The following is a 26870-nucleotide window of genomic DNA, read 5'->3' on the forward strand; positions in this document are numbered from 1 at the left end:
AGGGATTGAACTGAAATAGGCCTTTTCTTTGGAGAGGGAGCAATTAATAGCCTGATTCAGCTCTCCGTGGAATGTTTAAAATGCATAAGAACTTTACAAACGTTTTCAAACTCTTTAGAGTTACTATATAAACAATTGATACAGGAATTGTAAATTACTTTTACTTCTAATTGCAAATAATAAATTATTTTTATTTCTAATTGCAAATAATTATTATTTAAAGCAAATTATACATACAATTTAAATTATTATTTAAAGCAAATTATTTGAGATACTGCGTGACAGCCCCTGGAATCCCCAAATATGTAAAATAATTTAAAATTTCACTAACTTCACTATTTAGTGCAAATTATTGAGGTCTCCCTGCATTTATCATCTGATGTCATTTGCATGTCGTGTATTCTGTTTCCAAAGTGCATTTCAGTTTCCTGCATTGTCAGCACCGTGTGAATTTTCACTGTGGTTTCCTTTTATGAAGTGACTTGACTATAATTTGGAGGTACTTTCTCAACATAGGATCTGGTCCAAGATGGAATGGGTTCTTTTGGTGGTAAGCCCCCTCTGGTAGAAGGGGCTGAAACAGGAGCTAGGTCATCTGTCAGCACAGTTACACAGCTGATCCACACCGCCTGACAGCAGGCTTAGAAGACGTCTAAGGTCCTGTCATAGCTGAGTCTCCTCTGTGCATCTTTGGTATCATCATGGCCTTTAGAGGCCATTTACCTCACTTGAATTCCAGGCTGTGGGGCTCACACTGGGCGCTTATCTTCTGAAGTTTGGTCTTGAAGGCTCTGTTCAATGCTTGTATAAATTTTCCAAATTGAGCTTATTTTGTAATCGTGTAGGCCTGGCAGATATGTTTTTCTCTTGCAAGCAAGCTCCCTTCTTTCAGTTCTCCTTTATGTTTACACTCTCTCTCAGGTTACAAGAAAATCCTCTAACTTGTTCATGACCTGTTCCAGCCCCAAGACAGATTTTGGTGGCACCCCCATGAGGCAATGAAAAAAAAAATCTCATTTCCGTTCAAGAAATAGAATCATTATCTTGATTGAAATAATATCTTTCCTCAACCTGCAACCAGATAAAGCATCAAATTGGTGGAGTTTCCTTATCACTGCACAGAGTTTGCAGGACACAGAATAATGGCCTGTCAGCTGCCTCTGGTGGGGTGGGTTCTGTAATACAGAGCCCGCAGCTCCTGGCCTGGTTTGGATTATATCATGTCTGGTGCAATGTAAAATAATTCAATTAATGGCGAATATCATCATATTAAAAGGAGAAGGTAGCATAGACCCTAAAACAGAGTAAGCAATAAATGCAGCTACTGTAGTGGTTGTTTTTATTAGACACATCTAACATGTATAGGCAATTGTGGGGGTGGCTGAAGCCTACAGATGTTTATATCCTTTAAGGATGTGAGTACTTTGGGACCTGCAACCCCTACTAGGCCTAAGATTCTAGGGCTTCAGTGGGAGTAAGGGGGTGACTGGGCTTGAGAAGGTGGACCAGGTCCTAGTTTTGGGTAGCAAACAGGACAGCTAGAGGCCAACAAGCCGATATATTTGGGAAGGGAGCTGGAAGAGCTGTGGGTGGGGAGGCAGGGGGTCTGGGTTCCAGTCCTGATTTGCCATCATTGTCATGCAGCTTTGGGCTCTTGGGGCCTCAGTCACCTCTTTGTTCAGAAAGGATAACATGGAGGTATCAGGAGAAGGAGGTGAGGCAATGTTTGTGCAAAGTCCAGGATACTGGCTGTACCTTTGATCCTTGTTGTCCCTCGTCCACTGAGTGGGGAGGCTCTGCTACAGCCCAGGCAGGTCTGCCACGTGGTAAAATGCTGATTCCCACGCTCTTTTCTTATGCACTGCTCAGCTCACAGCACTCCTCCATGGAAGTTTTCCTTAGCCTTAGAGAGCAAGGGGATTGAGTGTCATATAAACAGCATTAACTCAGAGTGCAGTCCAGTCCAGTCCTCGTTACCTGCTTGCCCCATGGCTTGGCCTCAGTTCCTTCTTCTATGAAAATATAGGGGTGACTCAAGGATCTCAGTGACTTACCTTTCTAAGCAGCTACTCTGTAGCAGGCACTATTTCAACCATTTTACATTTATTAATTAACAATCCTCACAACAGTCCTATGCATTAGAAACTTATACTATCTGCTTTTTACAAGTGAAAAGTAACAGAGAGTTAAGTAGCTTGTCCAAGGTCACACAGCCAGTAAGTGCTAGAATTGGAATCTGAAGCCAAGCAATCTGGTTAGAAAACTTAAAATGAACTGCGTCAGGACTAAATAATACCATCCAAACAGCCTGGGCTTTCATCAGACCCTAAACCATAATCCTATTATAGAGAGAAGCAGTAATAATAATTATATCTTTGTGATGTTCTAGGAGGCTGTAGAGATTGTTCCTATACCTGGTGGGAGGTTGAATGATATTCTGACTAAGATACCTGATCCTGGTAGCTCAGATCTCTTGCCATGGATCCTGTAAAAGTGTTGCTAGCTGTATATACACTTTAGAACACCAAGGTATGCAGGCCTTGCCCTCCCACTTACTTGCCTTCGTCTGGCCCACCCCCCATCACCCTGCAGAGCCCTCCTGGGCCCTTGGGGCTGTGCTGTCTGCCAAGACTTCCCCAGAGAAGGAAACCATCCCTCCCAAACACCACCCATGCCTGCTTCATTTCCCTCTCCCCCCAGGCATGGCATAAGTGACGTGAAAGCTTCTATCTCCAGACCCTTGTCTTCAAGAGGAGTGCTGGCCTGTCATTGAACGTGCCTGATTACCATGGTAATCACCAGCGAATGGTGTGATTTTATAATATATTTCCATCTGAAATATGAACAGGTGTGCTGGGGAAATCAACATTTATCAACAAGATAGGTCTAGGGAGATTAATATTGAATTTAGGATTGCTCAAGGAAATGGAAGGAAGGAGGGAGGGAGGAAGGAAGGAGGAGAGGAAGGAGGGAGGGAGGGAAGGAAGGAAGGAAGGAAGGAAGGAAGGAAGGAAGGAAGGAAGGAAGGAAGGAAGGAAGGAAGGAAGGAAGGAGAAATATCTTCCTTGCAGGGAAGGAAAGGAGGGAGGGAGGGAGGGGGGGAGGGAGGGATGGAGGGAAGGAAGCAAGGAAGGAAGCAAGGAAGGAAGGAAGGAAGGAGAAATATCTTCCTTGCAGGGAGGGAAGGAAGGAAGGAAGGAGAAGGGAAGGGAGGAGGAGGGAGGGAGGGAGGGAGGAAGGAAGGAAGGAAGGAAGGAAGGAAGGAAGGAAGGAAGGAAGGAAGGAAGGAAGGAAGGAAGGGGAAATATCTTCCTTGCAGGGAAGAAAGGGAGGAAGGGAAGGAAGGGAGGGAGGGAGGAATATCTTCCTTACAGGGAAGGAAGGAAGGAAGGAAGGAAGGAAGGAAGGAGAAAGGAAAGGAAAGGAAAGGAAGGAGAAATATCTTTCTTGCAGTCAAGGGCATTCCAGCTTGACTTCTGACCACTCCCCCAAGGAAAGAAAGGAAGGGAAGGAAGGGAGGGAGGGAGGAATATCTTCCTTGCAGGCAGGCAGGCAGGAAGGAGAGAGAAATATCTTCCTTGCAGTCGAGGGCATGAAGGAAGGAAGGAAGGAAGGAGATAGAAATATCTTCCTTGCAGTCGAGGGCATTCCAGCCTGACTTCTGACAACTCCCCCAACAGATGCTCCTTTCCTGTCCCACCCGAGACCATGGTCTCCCACCCTGGCTTCCAAACTTGTCACTCACATTCCTCCTGGCTATTCCCTCTTTTCTCTCCTTCCTGGTGCTTAACTACCTGTCCAATCCCACCAGCCCTGGGAAGCCCACCCAGCCCCCAGGAATCTCTGCCTCCTTGACCACCTGCAGCACCCACATTCCCCACATCCAGCGTAGGAGAGTCTTTCTCCACAGCCGGCTGGAAGGCCCCCAAGTGACATGCATTCATCTGCTGTGTAACTCAGCCACCAGGCACAAGCCTTGCTCAGCCATTCAGGATCCCTTATTGGTTGGGGACTCTCGTCCCACCCACCGTCCTCAGAAAAGACAAGCCTCTGTTGAGCTAAGAACTTCTCTATTTACCTAGGGCCCCAATTGAAGACATCACCAGGACAACCTCTGGGTGGCTCTAGAGCAGAGCATCACAGCCAGATTGGTTTGTTCCTGCTGGAGAAATGGAATTATCTGCATTGTGGTATTTCTTCCAGAGGTAAAGGCAGCAGAGGGCATCCAAGGAAATGGCAAGGTAGTTTGATCTTTAAGCCTGTGCTGGTGTCTGGCATTGTTCCCTCCACCCACTTCAAAATCAATGAGTATGAGAAGCCACACTCATAGGACAAGGAGGGGTCTTCCTGCTGCTCCATGGCCACCCTTGGTGGGGGAAAGGTAGGGCCCCGGAAGAGGCAGCCTTGCCCAGAGGGCCCTGGCACAATGGGACACATGATGGGCTCCACTGCTTTGCCCTGGATCTGTCAGCATCTCAGACACAGAGCAGGCCAGGGTTTTTCTGTCATTGCAAGCAGGAGAACAGAATGGACCTGATAGAGGCTTCCACATGAAAGGCCTTCGTCTTTACTTTCAAGTAGACAATGCATCAGAGAAGTTGTCAGACCCGCTCTGATGATGCGACAGGCATCAGCTAATATTTTGATTTTAATAGAATGAATAATAAAGAGCCCTAATTTTGAAGAACATATTCTGCCACATGTCCCTCTAGTTGGATCAGGCTCCTAAAGCGATCATAACAAAAGGTTTAAACCAAAAAAAGAAAGAAAGGTATTCCTCCACCAACTTTTCTCTCTTTTAATTTCCTTCTTGTAATGCTTCTCACAGAACAGTAACTTATGAAAAGATGAAATGAAGTTGGAACAAGAAGCAGCAGGCAGAAGAGGCCCGACGTGGCAGCCCTTGCTTTTGTTCTGCAGTGTGAATGGCTTTGCGGCAGATGCCCTCCCTGAGATGCCCTCCCTGAGCATGGCAATGTGAGGCCTCCCGGGCAGACAAGTACCAAATACATTTAAGGGAGAGGGCACTGCCTCCCTCCACAGGGGTCTGCATGGGTCAGGAGCCTGGCAGGAAACAGGTGGCAAACTCCAGTTTGTAGACAATTTGGAGAGTTGAGTTCAAAGGCCAGTGCCAGGTGCAGGGAACTCTCAAGACCCAGTGCAGTACCCCAGGGCTGTGAACACCAGGGAGCTGTTACACCCGGGGGCACTAAAGGGGCAAGGAGAGGGAGGGGCTGCTGGAAGCAGAGACAGTGAGGGTGAGGTGGAGGGGCCACCTTACCCAGGCCGTGGCCTCTGGTCCAAAGATACAGCCAATCTGAGGCCTCCCTGAAGGAAGGAATACAAGGCATTAAACACCCCAATCCCAAACCCCAAACTCCCTCCATTCTCCACTTAGGGCCCTACAGGCTGAGCTGACACGAGACCAGAGGCAAGGGAGCCCACTGCTGTGTCTGCAGGGGTCGGCCTCCCGGGGCACAAGAAGAGGGGAGTGGGGTGGGAGGGGCAAATGGAAAACAACAGCATAGGCCTTGGCCCCAAGGTGGACCCAAGTTCTCAACACGCCAGGCCTGGCCTAAGGGCTGATGTCATGGCCTCCAAGAAAGTCCACAGCTCACAGACACACACACAAACACACACACGTGTATACACACACATGTACACACCTTCCTGTTGACCAGGGATTATAGTTCCTTTTGCCAGGAACACAAGAATGATGGCACTGTCACAAAAGGTTTCCCTGGAAGAGGAAAAATGGGGCCATAAATGAATCCACACTGAAATGCCACCTCGGGTCCCTTACCCAGAGAGGAGGAGCTGAAGGAGGGGACTAGAATAGTTCTAGCAAGGTGCCACAGGAGTCACCAGGAGGGGGCCTTGAAGAAGTGCCAGCCGAAAGGAAAGGCTTTTGCAGATGAGGGCAAGTGGTCAAGGCGGAGAGCAGGAGGGCCTGAGTTCTAGAAGCTGAGGCCTGAGGGTGAAACAGGAGGGGGAGGGGGCCACTTTGCTGGTAGAAGCCACCCTCCAGCTGGTGCTGCTTGTTCTTGGCTCGCGGTCCTGCTCCAGACCAGAAGTGGCTCTTGGAAATGTAGACAGCTCTCAGCTCCGTGCCCTAAAGGGGTTTATGCTGATGAAAACACCGCCAGTGAAGTCATAGCTCCCACAGATGTCCAGCCCACCCTATAGGGGGCCTGGGCCAAGTACTTGCAGGCATCATCTCTTTTAATTGTTCCAAGACCATGAGGTGGGCATGGCCCCAGAGGAGGGTGCAGAGACACGAGAGGTCAAGTCACTTCTCCAAAGCCACACACTGAACCCAGATGGGTTTGATTAGGAACTCCTCCCTGGCCTGGCTGCCTGCTGGCAGTCCCCTGGCTGAGGAGAGTCCACTCCTACAAATAAGAGAACATCTTTCAAATATTGGAACATACATTTACGTTTTTTATTTGGGAAAATTTTTAAATTACAGAGAGACTGCAAACATAAAAATTATCCAGAGAATATCCTTATATTCTCATATCTCAGATTTATCTGCTGTTAGCATTTTACAGCACTTGCTTAATCATTTGTGTTCTCTCTTACACACACACACACACACACACACACACGTGTTCTTCCTGAACCATCTGAGGGTAAGTTCACCCCTTCATACTTCAGCATGTGCTTCCCAAGGATAGGCATATTCTCTGACATAATCATAGCATGGTTGATCAATACATTTAACATTTATACAACACTTTTATCTAATCTATCCTTTGTATCCCTATTTTGTCAGTTAACTTCATAATGTTTTCCCCAGCATTTCTCCCCTCCAGTAGATCTCATCTGGGGTTGGATATGGCATTTAGTTGTGTCTCTTTATCTCCTTTAATCTGGAACCTTTTCACAGCCTTTCTTTGTTTTTTATGACATGGACATCTTTGAAGAATACAATGCCCCCACTTATTTGTAATACAGTATATCCCTCATGTTGAATTTGTCTGATGTTTCCTCATGATGAGATCCAGGTTTTGTATTCTTGACCAGAACCCTGCATAAGCCCTCTTAGTTCTTCTCAGGTCATCATCAGGAGGCCCTCATTGGTGATGTTAATGTTGATCTCTCAGTCCAGGCAGTGTCTGATTTCTCCATTATGGGATGATTTTTTTTTTCTGCCTTGGAACTAGCAAGTGGTCTATGGGGAGACATTTTAAAACCATGCACTACCCTGCTCCTCATCGGTCTCTCCCTAGATGTAGCACCCATTGATGATTCTTGGCTCATCCAATCATTAACACGAGATTGCACAATGATGCATTTCCAACTCCAGCACTGCCTCCATTCTTGCCAATGGACCCTTGGCATTCTACTGTAAGCAATAGAATGTATTTATATCTTATCTGCATAGAATGATGAACTCTGGTTTTTCCAATGGTTTAGAATTTCTCACCTATGATATTTTGATACACCACTATCCCTATTTTGAGTATGTTCTTACTTTCTGGTATAGAAGAGATTTCCAGGCTTATCTTGCACCTACCCTGCACCAGCCCTGGAATCAGTCATTTCTCTGGGGGGCTCTGGTTCCTTTTATCGAGGAATGGTATTAGACACCCAGATCTGGGTTTGCTCATTGCTGTGTATCTTTGCACCTTGGCCCTTTCAGGGGACAAAACTAGGAAATACATGCATCCATATACCTATACATCCACACACTATTCACCCATACACATGCACATACACTTACATATTTGTATTTTAGAAATCGTGAATCCACACCAATACCTCTAATTCCAATCCATCTCTACAGGGTTGTTTCCTGCCTTCCCCTCTCATAATTGCATGTCCTTCTTCAGCAGTGAAACCTGGGCTCCCCAAACTGTCAACAAAATTCACTCATTTGCTCATCCTATATTACATGGAAAATACTCTCAGAATTGTTTCACCCAAATCACTACAACCAACAAACCTCCTTCCCTTCATCCCCACCTCACCATGCCATGTTCATAAATTACTAGGATTAGTCTTTCCTTCCTGATTTTTTCTGTCCTTCAGGGTGGTTATAGTCTTTATTTGAACTACAGTTAGGTTCCTTTTTTTTCAGTTTGAGGGGTTTTTTTCCTTCTTATTCTTATTAATTTAATTTTTAAAAATATGTAGGACATTAACATGCTTTCAGAAGTCAAGCTATACAGAAAGGTATAGTTGGAGATATGTCACTCTGCTTTGTAACCCATTGCTTCCTTGTAGGTAATCAATTTGTTTTCTTCTTATGCATCTATTTATTTGTATAAAGAGAAGCAAAATTATATGTTGTCTTATTTCCACTTTCTTACAGAAAAGGTAGCACTATATATAGATAGATAGGTCGACAGATAGATATAGATTTAGATGTATTTACATTTTGCTTTATTCATTCAATAATATTTCCTTGCAATCACTTCATATCAGTCCATGGAGGTCTTCCTCACTCTTTTTTACAGCTGCATAATACTCCATTGTGTGTGTATATCATGGTTTATTCACTTGCTCTCTTACGGATGACCACTTAGGTGGCTTCTCATATTTTGCAACTACAAATAATGCTACAATGCTTGTGCATGTGTGTTTCATATGCTTGGGATTCTAAAAATGGGATTATCAAGTTGAAGAGGATGTAGTTTTGTTAGGTGTTGCCAGATTCCCTTCCGTGGGGTTGTGTCAGTTTGCATTCCTGTTTTCCCACGACCTTGCCAACAGACGCTATTGTCAAGTTTTGGAATTCTTGCCAATCTCACTGGTAAGAAATGGTATCTCACTGTAATTTTAGTTTTTACCTATTTTATTATGAGTGAAGTTGAAAATTTTTTCATGTTTAATGATCATTTTTAATATTGCCTTTTGTGAATTATCTGTTTATATCTTTTGTCCATTTGCTTTTGGGTTTTTTGGTTCTTTGCCCCTCCATTTTTAAGAATCTTTTATATACTAGTGACATTAGCCCTTTGTGTATGATATATGTGACAAATATTTTCTCCCAGTTTATTATTTGCTTGTGACTTTACTTATGGGATTTGTCATATAAATTTGTTTGTATAGTCAAATTATCTAATCTTTTCTTCTTGTAGCCAGGTTAGCCAGGTTATAGAAGAATTCACCCATGTGGAAACGTAATTTTGAATGGCTATACAATGCTAAACCATAATTTTCATATAGATTCTAAAAGATGAATTGGAATTCCAGGTTGATGGGGTGGAGGATGAAGGAGGAAGGGCAGATGGGGAGCCAGTCTGGAAGCTGGAGCAAGCCCTGTTGATTTTAGGATCGGGACAGGGGACAAGTGGTCTCTGCCCTGTAGCGATGGACATTCACACGAGGCATCAAGATCAGTCCCCGTGACACAGTCCAGTGACAGGACCCACTAGGAAGGGCTGTGGACTTCGGAGGAGGGAGAGGTCCTTTGGGTTGGGCATTGAGTCTCTGGGGCAGGGCCAGGACAAGGATGAGGCGAGTGAGCACTCCATGTAAAATTTAAAGAGGTGCTCACTCTCAGGGGCGTGCAAGTGCAGGCCTGGCACCTGACAGTGAGTGCCTCCTTAAGTGTGGTGCCCTAGGGCCTCACCTGCCTCTCACCACTGCCTACTCTTCCTTGGGGAGAAGAAGGACTTGCCAGGCCTTGGAAAGATACAAGTTGAATGGATGGAAAGGGGGTACGTATCGTAGACCCTGAGACTGTGTGGGAGAAGCAGTCCATCCATGAGGGGACTAGCCCAGTTAGTAGTGGTGTGGTGCTAGAAAAGTGGGCTGGGAGGAGTTTGGATTTTATCCTGAAGGTCCTGGGAAACCACTGCAGGACTTTAAGAAATTTCGCCAAACTAGGGGAAATGGAGATGATAACAGCCACTTCCCAGAGTTGATGTCAAGATGAAATGAGATAATCTACATAAACCTTTTCAGTTGGTGTGGGGCCTGACGTGGAGTGGAAGCTTAATCATCATGAGTTTCCTGGACTTTGAGGGGATCTACTGATTTTCTTAGTCAGGTTTGGGTCTAACATCCTAAACACAGCAGGACTGTTCAAATCACAATGTAGGAATAGAAAACTAGCAAAACTTGAAGTAAACTAACTGTCCGCTCCCGTCTGGAAACATCTTGGGAAGAGGAAAATGGCATGTTCAAGAACTAGAGGAAAGTGGGAGCTTTCAAGGCTTCAGATACTGGAAGGATTAAGCTTGAAGTCTGGCCTGATACTTGCAAAGTGGCCTCAGGGAAGCCACTTACATTGTCTCAGCCTCCATTTTCTCATCCATTCAATAGGATGATGGTATCTACCTTGCAGGGTTGTTGCCCCACATAAAGTAGTCAGAGTGCCCAGCCCAGGACCTAGGACCCGGCAGGAACCTGTTGCTTCATTCACAGATGCCTACTATGTGCCTGCTCTGGGCCAGCCTCCAGGGCAGCCAGGGAGACAGCAAGCTAGGACTCACGCGCAGTTCCGGAAGCCTCTGTTGAGAGCCGTCTGTCTGGGTTGTGCTGGGGCTGGGGCTGCAGGGATGGGTACAGCATCCCTGCCCTCCAGGCACTAATGGTCATTCCCATCATGGGCACAGTGGATTTTCCAGGTTCCTTCCAGCCGCGTAGTTGCTGAGATCAGCTCCTAGAATTTGGTGATGGATGATTCCTGGGATATTCTTCCCAGAGTGAAGGGCCTGACCTAGGTAGGGGAAGTGACGGCTAGAAGGAGAGAGGAATTCAGAAGAAAGAGGGCTGAGGGCCTGACCTCAAGGAGTGCCCAGTGTGGCATACCCATTGCTCTCCAGGAGGGGGTGAGATGGCCAAAGCCAGCCTGGGTTCCTCCTTTAGGGAAAACAGGTGTCAGCCAGCTTGGGGAAGAAGTCACAAGCTGGGTTTTGTCCTCTTGTTTAACTTTGGGCCAGGGCTGGGAGCACTGGACCATGGGGCTCCAGAGCTCAGGCAGGGCCAGAGAAAGAGTTAAGTGAGACCTGGTGCCATCTTTTTCTACTGCCAAGGGAGTCTCTGGGTCCAGGCCCAGCAGATTGGGCCCTGCTAACCTCAGGTTCCAGATTGAATGCCCCACTTTCAGGTAGGCGGCTGGTAAGAGACAGTTGAGTGTAGGCTGTAGGCAGAACCCAGGGCACAGCTCCTCGTGGGACCAGAAAGTGAAGGGTCCCTGCCCTGTGGGGCAGAGAGAGGGCTAGTCCTGGCGAAGGTACCACACTCCCATGAAAGGCCTGGGCAGCAACCACAGAGGCCTCTGCACTCGTACAGGGGCGGAGTGGGGGTCTCTGTCGTCTGTTAGTGCAGAAGGGACAGGTGCAGAGGAGTGGGGTGGTCCTAGTGAGGTGAGTGAACTGAGGAAGGCTCTGGGAGAGGCACCTCCGGATCCCAGGCTTCGAATGACTTCATAGGTGTGGAGGGGCTCTCCCAAGAGTACCTGCTTACTCTGTTAAGGTGTCAATGGCTCTTTTTCTCCTCCTGGCCTCCTCTAAAGGTCTGAGGACCAGTGAGAGGGCTGGCCCCATCCCCTGATCCAACATCCTAGCCATGCCTTCCTGAACATGTCTGAAGATGCTCATCCCTGAGGCTGCCCTGGTTTTGGTGAGCTCCCCGAGTGGGAAGTTTCTCTGTGTTCATGATACCTCTCTGCTTCTCCTCAAATCCAGCATTTCTCCAGGTGGGTGGATCTCAGAGACCCCAGCTCTCATCTCAGCCTGCGCATCCTTCTCTGGAGAGGCTGTCAGCCCCCCAGGAGCTGTGACGGATGAGTCCCTGTTCAGGCCCAAATGCCCCTGCAGAATAGGAAGCTGGATACTAGTTAGCTAGTGGGGTGTGGGTAGAGGGCTTCTTTGGCACAGGCCTGGCAAGCAGGTGCCCATCATTCAGCACACTAAGAATGCTGAGGCAGGATCTTTGGTCCACTTGCTGGTGATACAGTGGAGGGCAGTTAAGCAGCTGAGAACCCCATCACCCCATTGCACAGGCCATGAGGGCACCCTTGAGGCAGATTTTGCTGGGGGAAGGTGGCCTTTGTGGGGAGTGCAGTTCAAGTGTGGCTTTCAATGAATAGATAATGAAGTGACATTTTAATTGTGTTTCTGGCAGGTCAGGAGAGGTGAGGGGTGGGAGAGTAGATGGAGTCAGGGAAACACAGAGACCTTCCATCCACTCTCCCTCATAACAGCGAGAACAGAGACTGTATCATCCAAAATGGGACACTTTTGTGCTCACTTCAGCAGCACATATACTAGAATAGGAATGATACAGAGAAGATTAGCATGGCCCCTGTTCAAGGATGACACGCAAATTCGTGAAGCAGTTCATATTTTTAAGAAAAAAAGGGACACTTTTGATAGTAAAAGTGGGCATTGTTATTATTATAATCATAAGAAAAAAAACGATGTAAAACGGGACTTTCCCTGGCAAACACGAGACTTCATGAGCCAGTGTGCTTAGCTGTGTTTTCTCCTCTCCAGTTGCCCTTGATAAAGAAGAACGTGGACTGCACAGTGCTTGCCAGGTATTAATGGGTCATATGGCCTGTGGCAGGACACTTCACCTTTCTGACCCTTGGCTCCCTCATCCATAGTTTCCTTCTTTCATTCTCTAGCTATTATTTTGTACCTTCCATGTGCAACACAGTGTGCCAGGTGCTGCGAGCTCAAAAGTGACGACGGCAGGGCCCCAGTGCTGTCAGCTCCCTGGGATCCCTGACCTCTCCGGAGACACAGCTCTAGCCCATGAAGTCATGTGATCTAGTTTGGGGAGCTGAAACCGTTAAGTAACAGCAGGGTAAGGCTGTCTCTGAAATATGTCCAATTGAGCGGTAAGGACAATGGCAAGGCAAGGGACTGGGAGGTGAGGAGTACTGTGCCCATTTTACGGAAGAGGAACCCAGGATGCAAAAAGATGGGACAATGCGTGCAGCAGCATATGCAATAGGAGGTAGAGTCCCAACCCGAGGTTGCCTGAAAATAAAGTCAGTGCACTTTCTTACAGCTTACCTTTCTATTGTGTAGCCCTTGCCTGCTCCCCATGCCCCATGCAGCCATCTGGACAGCAGACCCTGTGGTACACATAGACCCCCTTGGGGACAGGGCAAGTGCCCCGGACCAGTTGCAACATTCATCAAGGGCTGCCGGGGTGTCTTACCTCAGCCACTTCCCTTTTGTTTGCTCAGATTCCACAGCTGAGAAGTTGATCCAATAAATCTTCTGCTTCTAATCTTCCAGAGAGGTGAGGGTCAAGGAGAAAGGTGTGGTAAGTGTTCTGAGCTGCTCTGAGAAGGGGGATAGGTATAAGAAGCCATGTTTATGCCTGATGCAAGAGACACAAGACCAACATTATCCTTTATGCAACTTCCATGAAAATGTAAACTAGGACATTGTCCCAAGCATGGCAAATGATTAGCTGCGTCTTATAGGACAGGTGATAAGCTTTCAAGTCTTCTAGCTCTTTAATCTAGTGTCCCTTATCTACAAGATCTGCCTTCCCCTATTTCTTCATCAGCACCTAAGAGTTGGTGTTTACATTTTATTAATAAAAATTATTGGTGACATTGAGCAACTTAAATCATGTTGGTGGACATTTATATTTCATGTTCTTCCTTATTGATGTATAGGAGTTCTTTGTATATCATAGATATAAACCTATGTCTGTAACTTATAACGCAAATATTTTCTCCCAGTCTGTTTTTAACTTGGATTGTGGTATTTTTGTAATCAAATCCACCACTTTCCCCCCTTATAACTTGTGGGGTTTGTGTCATGTTTAGAAAAACCTGCACGTCAACCACATATTTTGTCAAACAAAAATTTGCCAGTTTCCAGACCTGAAAACTTTGGTGCAGGGATCCCAGGAGGTGGTCTCGCAGCAAGTAAGCCTTTTCCAAGGACCTCTTTGCAGGGAGCCTCTGACCTAAAGGCCCAGGACAGCTTAATCAGCCTAGGCCTCACCCTAAACCCTCACACAGCACCTGGGCTCCTGCCAAGCTCTGCCCTTTGCTCCCCATGGGTTGGAGCCTGATAAGAAGCTCAGTGAAGCGAATATTGACTGTGGCACCCTCAGAGTGTGTTGTCCTGGTCACCAAGGCCAAATCAAAGCATGTGGACTTGTTTTTCCTTTTGGTAGTCCTTTCCCCTCCCTTCTCTCTTCCCCACACTCTGAAAGGGATCTGAAACCTTACTAAAACTGTTTTATGTGGGCAGTCACCTTTATCTGACTGTTGCTGCTCTTAGGAAAAGCTTTTCACAGAGCTGAATACAGAAAATGATCTTTTCAAACATACCGTTCTGTGTAATTTTATAAGCTCTGCAGTCATTGCCCTAGCATCTTCTCAAAGAAACCTGGCAACCCTGTGGCTGTTGTGTTATACAAGAAGGAAGAAACTCAGGTAACCAAAAAAGGACTATTAATTGTTTCTGGCAAGGGGGAGAAAGATTGCTTTGAAAGCTTCTTGGAAGGACCCAGAGTCTACTGGTGCACGCGTGCACACAAACACACACACACACACAAACACACACACAAACACACACACACACACAAACACACACACACACACACACAAACACACACACACACACACAATCTAGCAATGCAGTGGCCTGCATTTAACATTTCCAAATAGGTAACTCAAGTGTTAGGTCTGTGCTGAGTCTGGTAGCCTTTGATGTCCCCCATACCTTAGTGCCACAGGCTTTCAGGGTGCATTTCTTTGTTAGGGTGCAGGGCTGAGTAACAGTTAACTCCAAAGAGAAAAAGCAAGAGATGGAGGCCCCAGCACAGGAGCAGCTGGAAGGAGGAAAGAGCTGGGCCAAAGGCTCAGAATAGCTGAGTTCTGGCGCCAAAGGGTGAAAAGGGCAGAGGAAATGGGTAGGCTGGGGCCTGTGGGAGGGGCAGGTTGGACTGGGAGGGGAAGTGAAGGCGGTTGTGAGAGATCACTTGTCCGTGGAAAGCTTTCAAAGTGGAGATTCGGGAGTGGGCGGGAGGCCTGGAAGGGTGGAGGAAGGGTCTGGATATTGCCTCCGGCCAAGGAAGGACCGGACACAGGACTACCTCCGGATGGCCATTGTGCAGAGAGCGGGCACAGACAGCTTGGGTAGAAGGGCAGCACGAGGTTCTGAGGACCAGAGAAGGGAGGGCTGAGCAGGCTCTGCTTTGTGTTTCCAGCTGAGGTTGAGGTCAGAGGAAGAGGCCTCTTCCTGGGGCTGGGGGCTGTGAGTGGGGAAACAGCCTCAACTTCCCCCCATCCAGTAAGGACAACACAACTGAGCCACCTTCTAGCTCAGGAGGTGCCCACTAGGTGCCAGAGGCTTGTTCCAGTGTGGACAGCAGCTTCCAGGCCCACTTCAGCAAAAACATCACCAAATATGCCCAATATGGTCCATCTATGGCTCGCCCCGGCCGCCTGTGGCAGTGTAGTGCCCGGGCCCCTGGAAGCTTTGGGGGTCACTCCTTGCCCCATCTGCCTACTGGAAACGCCTTTTTCTTGCCCCCTAACACGCTGCTTCATTGGTCCTGTCGGTAACGCTCAGGACCAGGCCAGGTGCTTCTACCTGCTGGGGACGCAGGACCCTGAGCTTCCACAGGACTGGCCCTCCCTGTGATGACATCACTCATGTCGGGACTTCCACCCCAACAGCATCCCTGGGAGGGAGGCAGGGAGAAACCGGGGGCCTGAGAAGCAGAGAAGTCCAGCTTACTGGTGAAGAGAGTTGACTCTGCAGACACAAAGGGCAACAAGATATTGTGTGATTCTTCTTCTATGAAGCATCTATGATAGGCAAATTCTTCCTACCCAGTGTTCTTATTTCTCCCAAAATAAACAAACAAATAAATAAATAGAAGAAGCAAATTCTTAGAGACGAAAAGTAGATTAGTGGTACCAAGGTTCAGAGGAGGGGAACGTTGGGAAGTTATTGCTTAACAGTTACAGAGTTTTTATTTGGGTTGATGAAAAAGTCTTGGAAATCATGGTGATGATTGTACAACACTGTGAATGTACTTAATGCCACTGAATTTTGCCTTAAAATGGTTAAAATAACATTTATGTTACACATATATAAATATAAACATTTACCACAATTTTAAAAAATTATTCTCCTATGAAGAGGCAATCAAAGAGCTCAGTCAAAAAATCTGGGAAAAATGTATTATGCAGTGTGCCAGACAGGCATGCCATACTGTTAATAAGAATAGTTGGTCATTTTAAAAAGAGGGAAAGAAAGATCCAGCTTTGAATCCAGACCCTACTAGCTCGGCATGCAGGCCTCTCCCCACCCCTTACCCAAGTTTCTGCATCTGTAAAATGAGGCTTATGTGGCAGAGAATATGTGTGCTGGTCACAGAGCTGTGCAAACCCTGCAAAGAGGGACTGATGTTCAAGTTCCCCATTCCTATTAAGCAGCTCAAGTTCTCAGAGCCAGGGAGGGGATTCTTATTGGCTGGACTCCAGGGCTTTATTTTGAAGTTAACCTTGAGGGCATAGCATTTGGTAGTGGGTGGGGTGTGGAAGGAGGAGAGGTTGGGGGAGAGCGGCAGTGAGGGCCAGGGGCTTTCGAAAGCTCATTGCACAACAGGGACAGAGAGACAGGCTTTGTCTTCAAAGGTGTCCCAGCAGGTTACAACAAGGACTAGAGCAGGTGCTGATGAGGCCGCAGTTTGGGAGTCTGATCCCTAACAAGGCCAGCTCCCCTCACTCTGCCCAAGTTTGCTCCCTGAATACAGAGGAGGACCTGGGCCATAGAGTATGGGCAGCTCCGCGGGGCAGTTCTTGCTCATCACTGGACACTCATTGTCTCTGAAGGACGGGCTACGTTGGAGTGTTGTCTTAGATTCGAATGCAGGAGGAACTGGAATAATCAGTAACATTTCTCCCAGGCAGAGCTGCTCTGAGCTGTGGGCCAACAGGAGGCTGGGAGCTCTCCTCTAAATTGCTTTGTGACCTTGGACAAGAACTCTCCCCTTCCTGGACTGCAAATTTCCTCCTCTGTAAAATGAAGGGTTGGTGAGTGTCCCTGTAATGCTGGGATTTTGTAGCCATACTTGTTTGTGGGAATGTGTTCAAGCACAAGGTGATCCACCTCTTGATCAGCAACAGGATGTATAGAATTTTTTTGGCTTAAGATTTCCTAAGAAGTAATATACCCCTGCTCCCTTTGCCAGCTGGGTGACCTCAGGCAAGCTGCTTGACCTTTCTGTGTCTCTCTATTTTCATTTGTAAAATAAGGACAACAACAATCACAACTTGGTCGGATGTCGGGGGTGGGGGCTCGTGGTGAGGACTAAATGAGTTAATATGTCCAAAGTCATCTGAACAGTATAGCACACAGTAGGTGCTTAATAAATGTCTGGAGCTCCTTCCAAGTGCACAGCACTTACAATGGTTAAGTTATTCATACTCTAGGTTATGCTGAGCTTTCTGAGAGATCCAGAGAAGCCAGGGAGGCCCATTCTCTCTCATTCAAGGGGCTTACTAGCCTTTACTTAGAGATGCAAAAAAAGCGCTTATGAAACAGCAGCCAACAAGAAAATGCATCATCCAAGTGCTGGAGGGGTCCTGGTGGGTTAAAGGAGGAGGATCATGAGGTGAGCACTTGATCTGAACCATGGGTAGGCAGGGAGAGAGAAGGGAATTCTAGCAGATGAGTGTATTTATATATATATGTGTGTGTGTGTGTGTGTGTGTGTGTGTGTGTGTATGAGTGGTGTTGTGACTGTGTATATGGGTTAGTGTGAGAGTGTGTGTATGTGCATGTTTGCCAAAAGAGCATGAACAAAGGCTTACCCTGGAATGAGAAGTCTGAGTCTTCAGCTCACCTAGGCAGCACCACATGTTGTGGTTGTGTTGAGGCCACATGCTCCTCTCCTGCTCGTTGCTGGGACCGGGAATGTGCCTGTCTGTGAGTCCAGGAGCAAGCCCTTGTGCAGAACCCAGGGTGTGATTAATTTAATTATTTCAAAAGCCCCTTTGGTATTTCATGAGGGTCACGCCCCTGGCTGTGGGCTTGAATACAACTGCAGCAGGTTTCAATAAAATCAATTAATTTAATTTGATTTGGTTTTATGTACTTGGAGCTGGTGCCTCTTGAACTCAGTATGAAAATTATTGCAGAATAAAAATGCATATTAGTACTCAGAGCCCAGTGTCCTTGGACTGTCTTCATGGAGCCTGCAGTACTGATCACAAAGGCAAATCCCCTCTGACCTGGCAGGAACCGCCGCCAACTGCCCACCTAGTTAACCCCCTCCAGCTTCGGACAGTGTTTATGGAAGTTCTTGGGCTGTTTGGAGTGTTCTTCTCACTTCCCAAAGCACTTTCTTATCTGGTAGTGAAGCTAAGGCATTTCCATTTTGCTTTCGTGAAGTGGACTCAAAGAGACTTTGGATGGCCTTGGTCACCAGCTTACTGGTTTTTTTTGTTGTCGCTGTTAATGAAATTAATTGAAGCAATATGGTGCAGTGGGTTGAAAGGTAGCTCTGCCTCTCAAGAGACACATGAACTTGGGCAAGTCCTTTCACTTCTCTGGGCTTTGTTTCTTTGTCTGTAAGTAAGAGGGCTGGACATCTGCTTGAAAGGCTGATTCCAACTCTCAGAATCACACATTCATGGGACAGCTGGTCTTCCTGAGCTGCTTCGGGGAGGCTGTCCCACTGTTAAGCCCCACTTCATTTCCATTTCATTCAAGAGGGCTCCCAGCCAGTTCATGGAATGGGTGATGGGATGAAGATGGGCCCTGCACCCTCTAGCAATGGCTTCTCCCCCACATTGCTACGGATCAAAGCAAATGCTGCTTTCAAGAAGGGAGGAGTTCAGGGGCCTAGAAAGCATCTGGCTGGGCCATGATTTTACAGATGAGGGAACCCAGCTTCACAGTCACACAGCCACAGTCCAGAGCCATGCTCATGCCCGGCCACGTTCGCAGTCATTATAAAGGGGGGAGGTTTTGCTCAGGGCTCATTTTCCAACTGTCCTTTTCATTTTGTTCTCCTGTCAGGATGGGAGAGAGATGGCCAAGCCATCTTTGGGGCCTCTCCAATAAAGCAGATGCTGACATCAGTCATTCCAGCGCCCCTACATTCCTTCTCAGGCCCAGTGGCTGCCGCTTCACTGAGGACCGACGGGCCCCATTCGGAAACATTCTCCACCAGTGCCTGCCACCCCACCCTTAGCAGTTTCATTCTCCTAGACAGGAGGGCCTGCCCTCCCTCAGCCCTTCCTACTGACTTCATGCTGAGCACCTAACGTTCATCCTCTTCAGTGACATTTTTCTCCCATAGGTCTTACCTGCCCAGAGCTCTTCTGTAGCAGAAACTGAGCCTGTCCTCTCCATCCTGCGTCTCTTATTTACTGAGAGGCACTATTGTGTGCTGAGAACTGCCCTGGGCACTTCCTGTACATTATCTCATTGAATCCAGCATTGGCCCGGAAGATGGGCATTACGGTCCCTATTTTCCTGTGGGGTAACTTCAGCTCAGACAGAAGACAGACTTTGTACAAGGTCACACACAGCTATGAAGTGATAGGGCCAGGATTCAACCCCACATCTAACTCCAAGACTCTTGCACCATACCAGGTGACCTCCCTTGCACATAGGAGGTGCTTAACAGATCCTTAATGACCATGTAGCCTATACATCCCTCTGCCAAACCCCAAATGTCGGGGAAGAGGTAATAATAGTAACTACTGTCTATGAAGTCCCTATTAGGTGCCAGGCACCAAAACGCAACACTCAGTGAGGTGAATACTATTACTCTCTCAGTTTTACAGATGCAACAACTGAGGCATAGAGAGGTCACCCAGTAGGTAGTGAGCTGGGCTTCAGTGTGGCCCTGCCTCTGAGGTGGAGCCCCTGCCTCCCTCCTGTTGCTGGATCCTCATTTGGCTCCCCGTGGCTGTTTCCGGGGGAAGGCAGAAGGCTGCAGGGAAGGAGGCTGGGACCAGGGGTAGTGTTTGCGCCTCGGGGACGCCTGCAGCTGGCACTGCCCTCCACCCAGCTGATAACGGCAGCCGGGTCTGGCACGAAGCCCTGCCTAGGGGTGGGCGGCCAGCGGCGGCGGGGGGATCTGGCTCTGCGTTCGCCCCTCTCAGCCCCGCCTCTCCCCCTGCGGGGTCAGTGCGGGTCCTGCCCGCCCGGGCAGGCGCCGGCCTTTCAGGCGGTAACCGGGTAACCGTGGGCAGGGGCGGTGCAGCGCCAGGCCGCGGCCTCCCGGGAAGGCGGGCGGGTGGGGAGGTCGAGCTGGAGCCGTGTGAGAATGCGGAGGAGAGGCCCGGGAAACAGACTGAGACCGAGGGGAGGGGCGCGCGGAGGGAGGGGTGCGCGGCGGGAGGGGTGCAGGCCGGGGGTGCCCGGGGGGAGGGCCACGGCTCCCGCGGGAGGAGAGAGAGACCGCGGGGACGCCGAGGGGAGGGAGCGGGCGGGGCGCCCGAGAAGGGGCGGGGCTAGAGGTGGGGCGTCCAGAGCGGGGCGGAGCGTCTGGGCCGGGCAGGGCAGCGGAGTGAACGCCGCAGGAAGGGGGCTGCGGGCGGGCTCGGAGTCCCGGGCGCTAGCGGCCGGGCGGAGCGGCTGTGGTTGCTTCATGTCCCGGATTCTGCTTTCTCAGAGATCAGGCGAGGGGGGCTGGCAGGGAGGGAAAGGTGGGCGAACCAGTCTGAACAGGCCGGGCAACTGGAGAAGCGTGGGCCTGGCAAACTGGGGTGCTGCCCAGCACCCTCTACCCTCACCACGCTCGGGAATTTTTCGTGAATCCGCCCGGTTGGTTTTACAGTTTCCTCTCATCCAGGCCCCACCCTGTCTCCTGACCTGCCCTCCCTTCCTCCGCTCTCTGAGCTGGCTCTTCCAAGGGATCGGTTAGCCAAAGGGAGGCACCGGCTCTTTCCCTGGACTCTCCCACTCCCAGCCCTCCTGGAGAACTCAAATCCTGCACGTGCTCTTTCTCTTTCCCTGCCCCCGTCTCCCAGGCCCTCTGGGACTTGGTGAAGGAGACCTTGAGTCGGCCCAGGAGGCCCTCCCTCCCCCGCAACCCCTTTAGGTCCCTTCTGGGTGCCCCCCCGACTCTTCCAGCCCCAAGCACCCAGGGCACACAAGCTGCCAGGCCCCTGCTGGCAGGCAGGGAAGACCCAGGCAAGCTTAAAAGGGTGGGAACCACACACTTCTCATGGCTGTGTGTATTTTGCTTGAAGGTGTCTGCAATCAAAGACCACCCCGCCCCCTGCCCCCCGCGCTGAAAAAAGAAAAGGAAAAAAACCCAACTTTTGTCTCAAATGGTGGAATTCCAGATGCAGGACCCTAGATTTGGGGGATAGGGAGCAGATATTTGGGGCAGGGGAGGCCTTTCAGGGATCCCTCATATCACATCAAGAGGGCCACCTGGCCCGCGTCAGACTGCCACTGCCCTTCCAGGTGACTCTCCCTGCGGCCAGTTCAACTTCTCACTCATCCCAAGGCTGTGAGTTCTTACATTTTCAGGTAGCAAACAGGAGCCCTTACCATGGCAAAGGGGAGATTGGTAGGTTGCTGAGCTTGTGTTTTCTACAAGCTTGGAGCTCTTTGATCAAGACTGCCACTATTTGTACATCAGGGATGTTATTTAATAGATCCGGGATCTTTATTATTTATTTAACCGGGATCTTTAACAGCTGGACCACAGGCATCCTCAGCCCAGTCCTGGGTTTGATAGATGAGGTCCTTGAGACCCAGAGAGGGAGATGACCTGCCCAAGGTCACACTACTTGTTAGTGGCAGAGCTGGAACTAACCTCCTAGCTCCTCATCCCAGTGTGCCTGCTGTTATACTGTGTTTTAATTTTAGGGTAGCTCCATGTTAGGGACCTAGCATAGCACCTGTGTGGCACAGAGTAGTTGATCAGTAGGTACTGGTGAGATGCTTGAACAAGCCCTCAGCAAGAGGGCTGGATTAATGCATCTTTTGGAAGAAGTGAGGCTTCCACGGTGCTTGGGATTCTAGGTTCCGTGTCACTGAGTGTGCTAGCGAAATGTTTCTTCCGGGTAGTTGGCCAGCAGTGATCCCCATCGGAGCCTGGCATCATCTTTGGTCACTTCAAGCAAGCCCAGTCATTGTGCGGGAGGAGACTGTGGGTCTGGAGGTGGGTCCAAGCATGAGCCAAATTGGCAACTCCAGATCAGAGCGATTAATGCTGTGACTCTTTTCCATTCATTACCCTCAACTAGTATCTGAACAGGTTGCAAAAGACCAAGGCATGTCTGTTCCTGCAGGGATTCTTGTCATCCTACAGCCCTGCCAGGCACTGTGTAAAGAGACCACAGCCCCACAGATCCAGCATTTCTGGGGGCTGGAGGCCCCCTGGGCTCTGGGCTGCCCAGTGCTCTGGGAACCTAATGTTCATGCCTCTGGGGTCCTGCCTACTGGGCATTGGCTGCTGTGGCATGTGGGATGGGGACAGCACTTTGGTAAAAAGTGAAAATAGGAGGAATTTGGGTCATTCAGGCTACAATTACCAATTTTATTAAAGTATTTGGAGAAGAAAGAGGCTGAAATGAATGATGAAAATAATATTTTGCATGTAGTAGAAGTTCAGGAACCTCACTGATTTGAAACTTAGGAGAGTTGAGCTTGGCTTTGGTAAAGTTGATCTTTGCACCATCTGTAGACATAGAGCTGATGAATAAATTAATGTAGGCATGATTTGTAGTAGCAAGAAAGGAATATGCATGTGACTTTCTTGTGATGATGAATTTTGACCAGAAGCAATTCAGCTCCATTCATCTTGGTAAGCCTTTTTCTGGGCCACCTGCCTAGTGCCAGGCCCGATGCTAAATGTCCTATAAGTATTACTTTATTGAATCCTCATAAGATCCCTATGAGGTACGAATTATCATTCTTCCCATTTTAAAGACAAGGAAACTGAGGTCGGTTAAGTAGAAGACAACTGGGATTCACACCAGAGCAGTCTGAGTCTAGGGTCGGTGTGCTTAACCACCACATGTGCAGGCACTTTATGTGTTAGGACAAGGGGAATAGAAAATGAAAAAAAAAAAAAAGATATGCCAGGACCCCTACCCTTCCAGAAGCTTCTGATCTCTTTGGGAAAGGAAAACACAGAATGTGATTGTGCACCTTGAGGTCAGGAGTGAGCTTGACTCTCTGCCTCCCCTGCCCCTCTGAGAAAGGAGCTGAGAAAGATGGAAGTAGAGCAGTTGGCCAGGCCTTCATCCCCTTCCCCAACACTGTATCTCCTCAGCCCCTATAGCTCCTCGCTTCCCCCAGCAGCTTCATGCTCACCCCAGATTATCAGTAAAACCAGGTGCCTTCAAAACCTTGAGATGGATGGACAGGGCAGCGAGGTAAAGAAGGCCATGCCTGACACACTTCACTTGCCATCCTCTGCTTTTGGAGTCTATCTTCTGTTTCCACCAGGGCTGAGCCGGGAACATAGGACACTCTTCTGCACTGCCAAATCAATAATAAAAACGGAGTCTTGCAGAAGAAGGCCTAGGAGCTAGGAGAAGGTAGGCCCACCCGACAGCCATTCAGAATTCTGCAGCTCTGGCCCCAGAATGCTTCCTCTAAACTCACAGATGTGAGCCAAAAAGGTCTTTCAAGTTCATCACCCCCACCCCACCCCTCCTAGACCCTCATTTTGCTGAGGAGAACAGTAAGGAGCAGGAGGGAGAAGTATTTGCCCTAGAACACACAGCCCCATAGAGGCAGGGCTGGGCTAGAAGCTGGACTCCTGGCTCCTAGACCCAGCTCCTGTGTGTATGTGCCGGTGGCTTCAGGAAGCACCATTCTGTCATAGTCATCCTATAGCCTGCAAGGGCCAGAGTTATGAGAAAGGTAACTTGTTTGCCTGACATCTTTGCAGCCCTGCCCAAAAGCAAATCACCCGTCGTTCCTGATAGACACCTTCGGCAGCCACAAAAAAAAAAAAATCCACCAAAAGCAAAGAGAAAAAGGAGGAACAGGGCTGGGAGCCAGTGTTTGCCCCTGGTGGTAAATTGGGCATATTTAACTTGTCATCTTGTCCAGACCAGATACCATTTTGTTCCTGCTTGGCACAGATTTATCCAGCCTGTGTGTTCCTTCTTGGCAAAGTCCTCAAAGCGAGAGGCAGCAGGGACGGTCCCCAGGGCATCTAGGATGTTTGCCAAGTACCTGTTCCCCACCTTCCTCAAGCCCTGTCCTCTCTTTCCACCCCCAAATGACCACCCTTAGTTGATATTGAGTGGGATTGAATTTCTCCCACAGGATGGAGCACACATGTAGCATTTTGCCATTGGCCCATTTTGGTTTGGGAGTTGCAGAGGCAGGCACTAGGAGTTGATGTGTTTATTTCAGCATGCTTATGTGGCACCTGATATATGTCAGCGGGTGTTCTAAGCACTTTACAGATACTAGCTCAGGTAATCCACTCAGCTTTTACAGATGAGGAAACTGAGGCAGAGAGAGACTAAAGCATTTGCCTCACGTCACACAATGAGTGATGGCAGAGCCAGGATGAAGAGTCTGCCTTCGAGTCCCTGCTGTTAAGTGCTGCCTTTCTGCTGGGACTGCCAGGTTCTTGCCATTTTGACAAGTAATGTAACCAACTGGGTCTTTGTTTCCTCCTTTGTAAAATGGGGAGAATAATATTAACTGTCAAATATGGTCACTCTGAGAAGTGCGAAGGGCTCCGCAGACAGGAAGACCACTTCTTATCTGATTATGTTCCCAGCTGGGATTGGTTCGTCTCTGTTTCCTCATCTGCCCACAGTCAACAGGCTCTGGCAGCTGTTATTGCCTTGTAGGACCAGTGAGTTCCCAAGGAGATTTCTGGACCCCTTTCCCCGTAGCAACCTTCTCATGTTCAACCCCAAGCCAAACCTGTTGTCTATATTATTCTATGTTATTTCTATGCTATTTATATTGCTATGTTATTTGTATGATTCTTCTTGCTGTTAATGCTTTTATTTATTGAAAAGCTCTTCTCAGAGAGTACCCCCAGTTTATAGGCAAAAGCCACATAGAGGAAGCTGTCTAAGGTCACCCGGAGAACCCTGCTTGCCCAGGGTTGGTGGCTGTACCCGCTCCCACCCTTTGGAATCGCAGCTTGCCTACCCTGGACCACTGGTTCACTCTCAACTAAAATTCTGGCCTGTGTTCAGAAGATACCTTATTCCACCACCAACACTAAAGGCTGGAGAAAGCCTCTGAGTGACAGGCAGGGACAGTGCCTGCCAAACTGCAGCCAGAGAGATCCCTAATGGAGTCCACTCTCCATCCCCAGTCCTGGTCTTTCCTCTCTGTTATCCAACATCACTCGCTCTTGGGAGAAAAAAAAAAGTTCTTAGGGGAACTTAAATTTACTTAAATTTGTCATTCCCTGCTGTTCCTTTCTAAGTACCTTAATTTTTCCCAGTTGTAGCAAGGAAAGAGAAAAAGGTGTAATGATGGAAATGGATGGAATTTGAGCACAGCAAGTGTCATGAGGCTTCCCATTGTTTGGGCAGTGTTTGATGTAAAGAATGTGTATACAGAATTAACTTTGACCAATGATAGTAGCTTCAATCTGGTGGCTCCACCAGCCAATGGAAAGTGAGTAGTATTTTATACATGGCAAGGACACAGCCGAGAAAATGAAATGATCAGTTTTGTATGTATCCCACTTTACTTTTTGAGTGCCTTCCTTCACAGACAAGCTCTAACTGGATTCTCACAAAGATCCTACAAGGCAGGATTTGCCCATTTGACAAACTGGAAAACTGATGCCTCGAAAGAAAAGGGTCATATTGTGGGTTAGTGACAAGACCTAAAGAACAAAAAAAGCGTAGCTCTGTCAGGCTGGCATATTTTACCCTCCTCTTGGCTGCCAGCATCTTAGTACTAAGTCTATCGCCATGCCGTGTCACGTGCACAGATCTTGTTGGCATTCATCTTGAATGCGACCTGAATCCTGGCTCCATCTTCCCTCTTACTTTTCCTTTGCCCCATTTTTCTTCCTTATTTTTTACGTATGTTTACCTTGCCCCGTAGGCGCATTTGTAAGCTGGCTCAAATCCTTTTGGGAATAAGGTGGGTTTTAAATGCACACGTTCCTACACAGGATGTTGTTAGTCATTTCATAAGGTCTCTTGTGGAGGAGATTAGCCAATAGCTTCTTTTGTAACCTTGGGCTCACCCTCCTTCCATAGGGGTCAAGTGAGAGTATGGGTCTGTAGGGTCTGTGAAGGGCCCAGCAACTTTGACAGTCTGAGTAATCTTCTATTTCCAACCCGGTTAGAGTCACACAGTCCAATTTGAGATAAAGTAAAATCTAAAAATCTGGTTTTTCTAGTCTAACCCTAGATTGGTTTGCACTAAACCAGTGGTAGTTTTCAGCCTGCCCAGAGGAGTGAAATATAGAATGTAGGTGCGTCCCCTTCCTGCAATGAGATGACCACACCACAAAAATGTCACAGCACCGAGAAGGAAATCATTTACATTTCAAAGAAATAAAACCCTATATAACATGTAAGGAATATTAGAGTTACAGGGAATCCTCATTTATTTGGCTTCCTCCTGTATCTGGGACAGAGCCAAGAACCTGAGAGAAAAATAAAATAATTTTTATTTGGAACATAGGACAAATGTTCCTGTGACAAAAGAGATCAGAGGATACATACCCCAACACACTCCCTTGGGGCCCTTGTCACATGGGGCCTATTTGCTTCTATTTCATGCACAGTTTTAACATTTGGTTTTCTAGTTTCCAAGCCTACATGGGACCAGGTGGCAAATGAGAATATAGGGTAAGGGACTGCTAATGAGAATTCAGTTGCGCACCAGCTCTTCCCACATTTGGGGGCTCTAGGAGGCAGCACTGGGTGAGGACTGGCATTGCTAGTGAGAGTTTCTCTGGGTTCCTATTATGCAGACTTGACTTCTTCAGATCTTTTA

General features: G+C 48.2%; 1 protein-coding gene and 1 non-coding gene across 4 annotated transcripts in view; both read left to right on the plus strand.

Moving 5' to 3' along the window:
• ZBTB7C (zinc finger and BTB domain containing 7C) overlaps positions 1-26870 on the plus strand; it is a 373471-nt gene that overhangs the window by 220324 nt on the left and 126277 nt on the right. The gene's annotated exons all lie outside the window — the stretch shown is intronic.
• On the plus strand, positions 12200-12306 carry LOC115895608. The gene has a single exon (XR_004055787.1). It is a non-coding gene; the product is annotated as a U6 spliceosomal RNA (small nuclear RNA).

Source organism: Rhinopithecus roxellana, chromosome 21 (assembly GCF_007565055.1).
Source record: "Rhinopithecus roxellana isolate Shanxi Qingling chromosome 21, ASM756505v1, whole genome shotgun sequence".
Taxonomy (NCBI): domain Eukaryota; kingdom Metazoa; phylum Chordata; class Mammalia; order Primates; family Cercopithecidae; genus Rhinopithecus; species Rhinopithecus roxellana.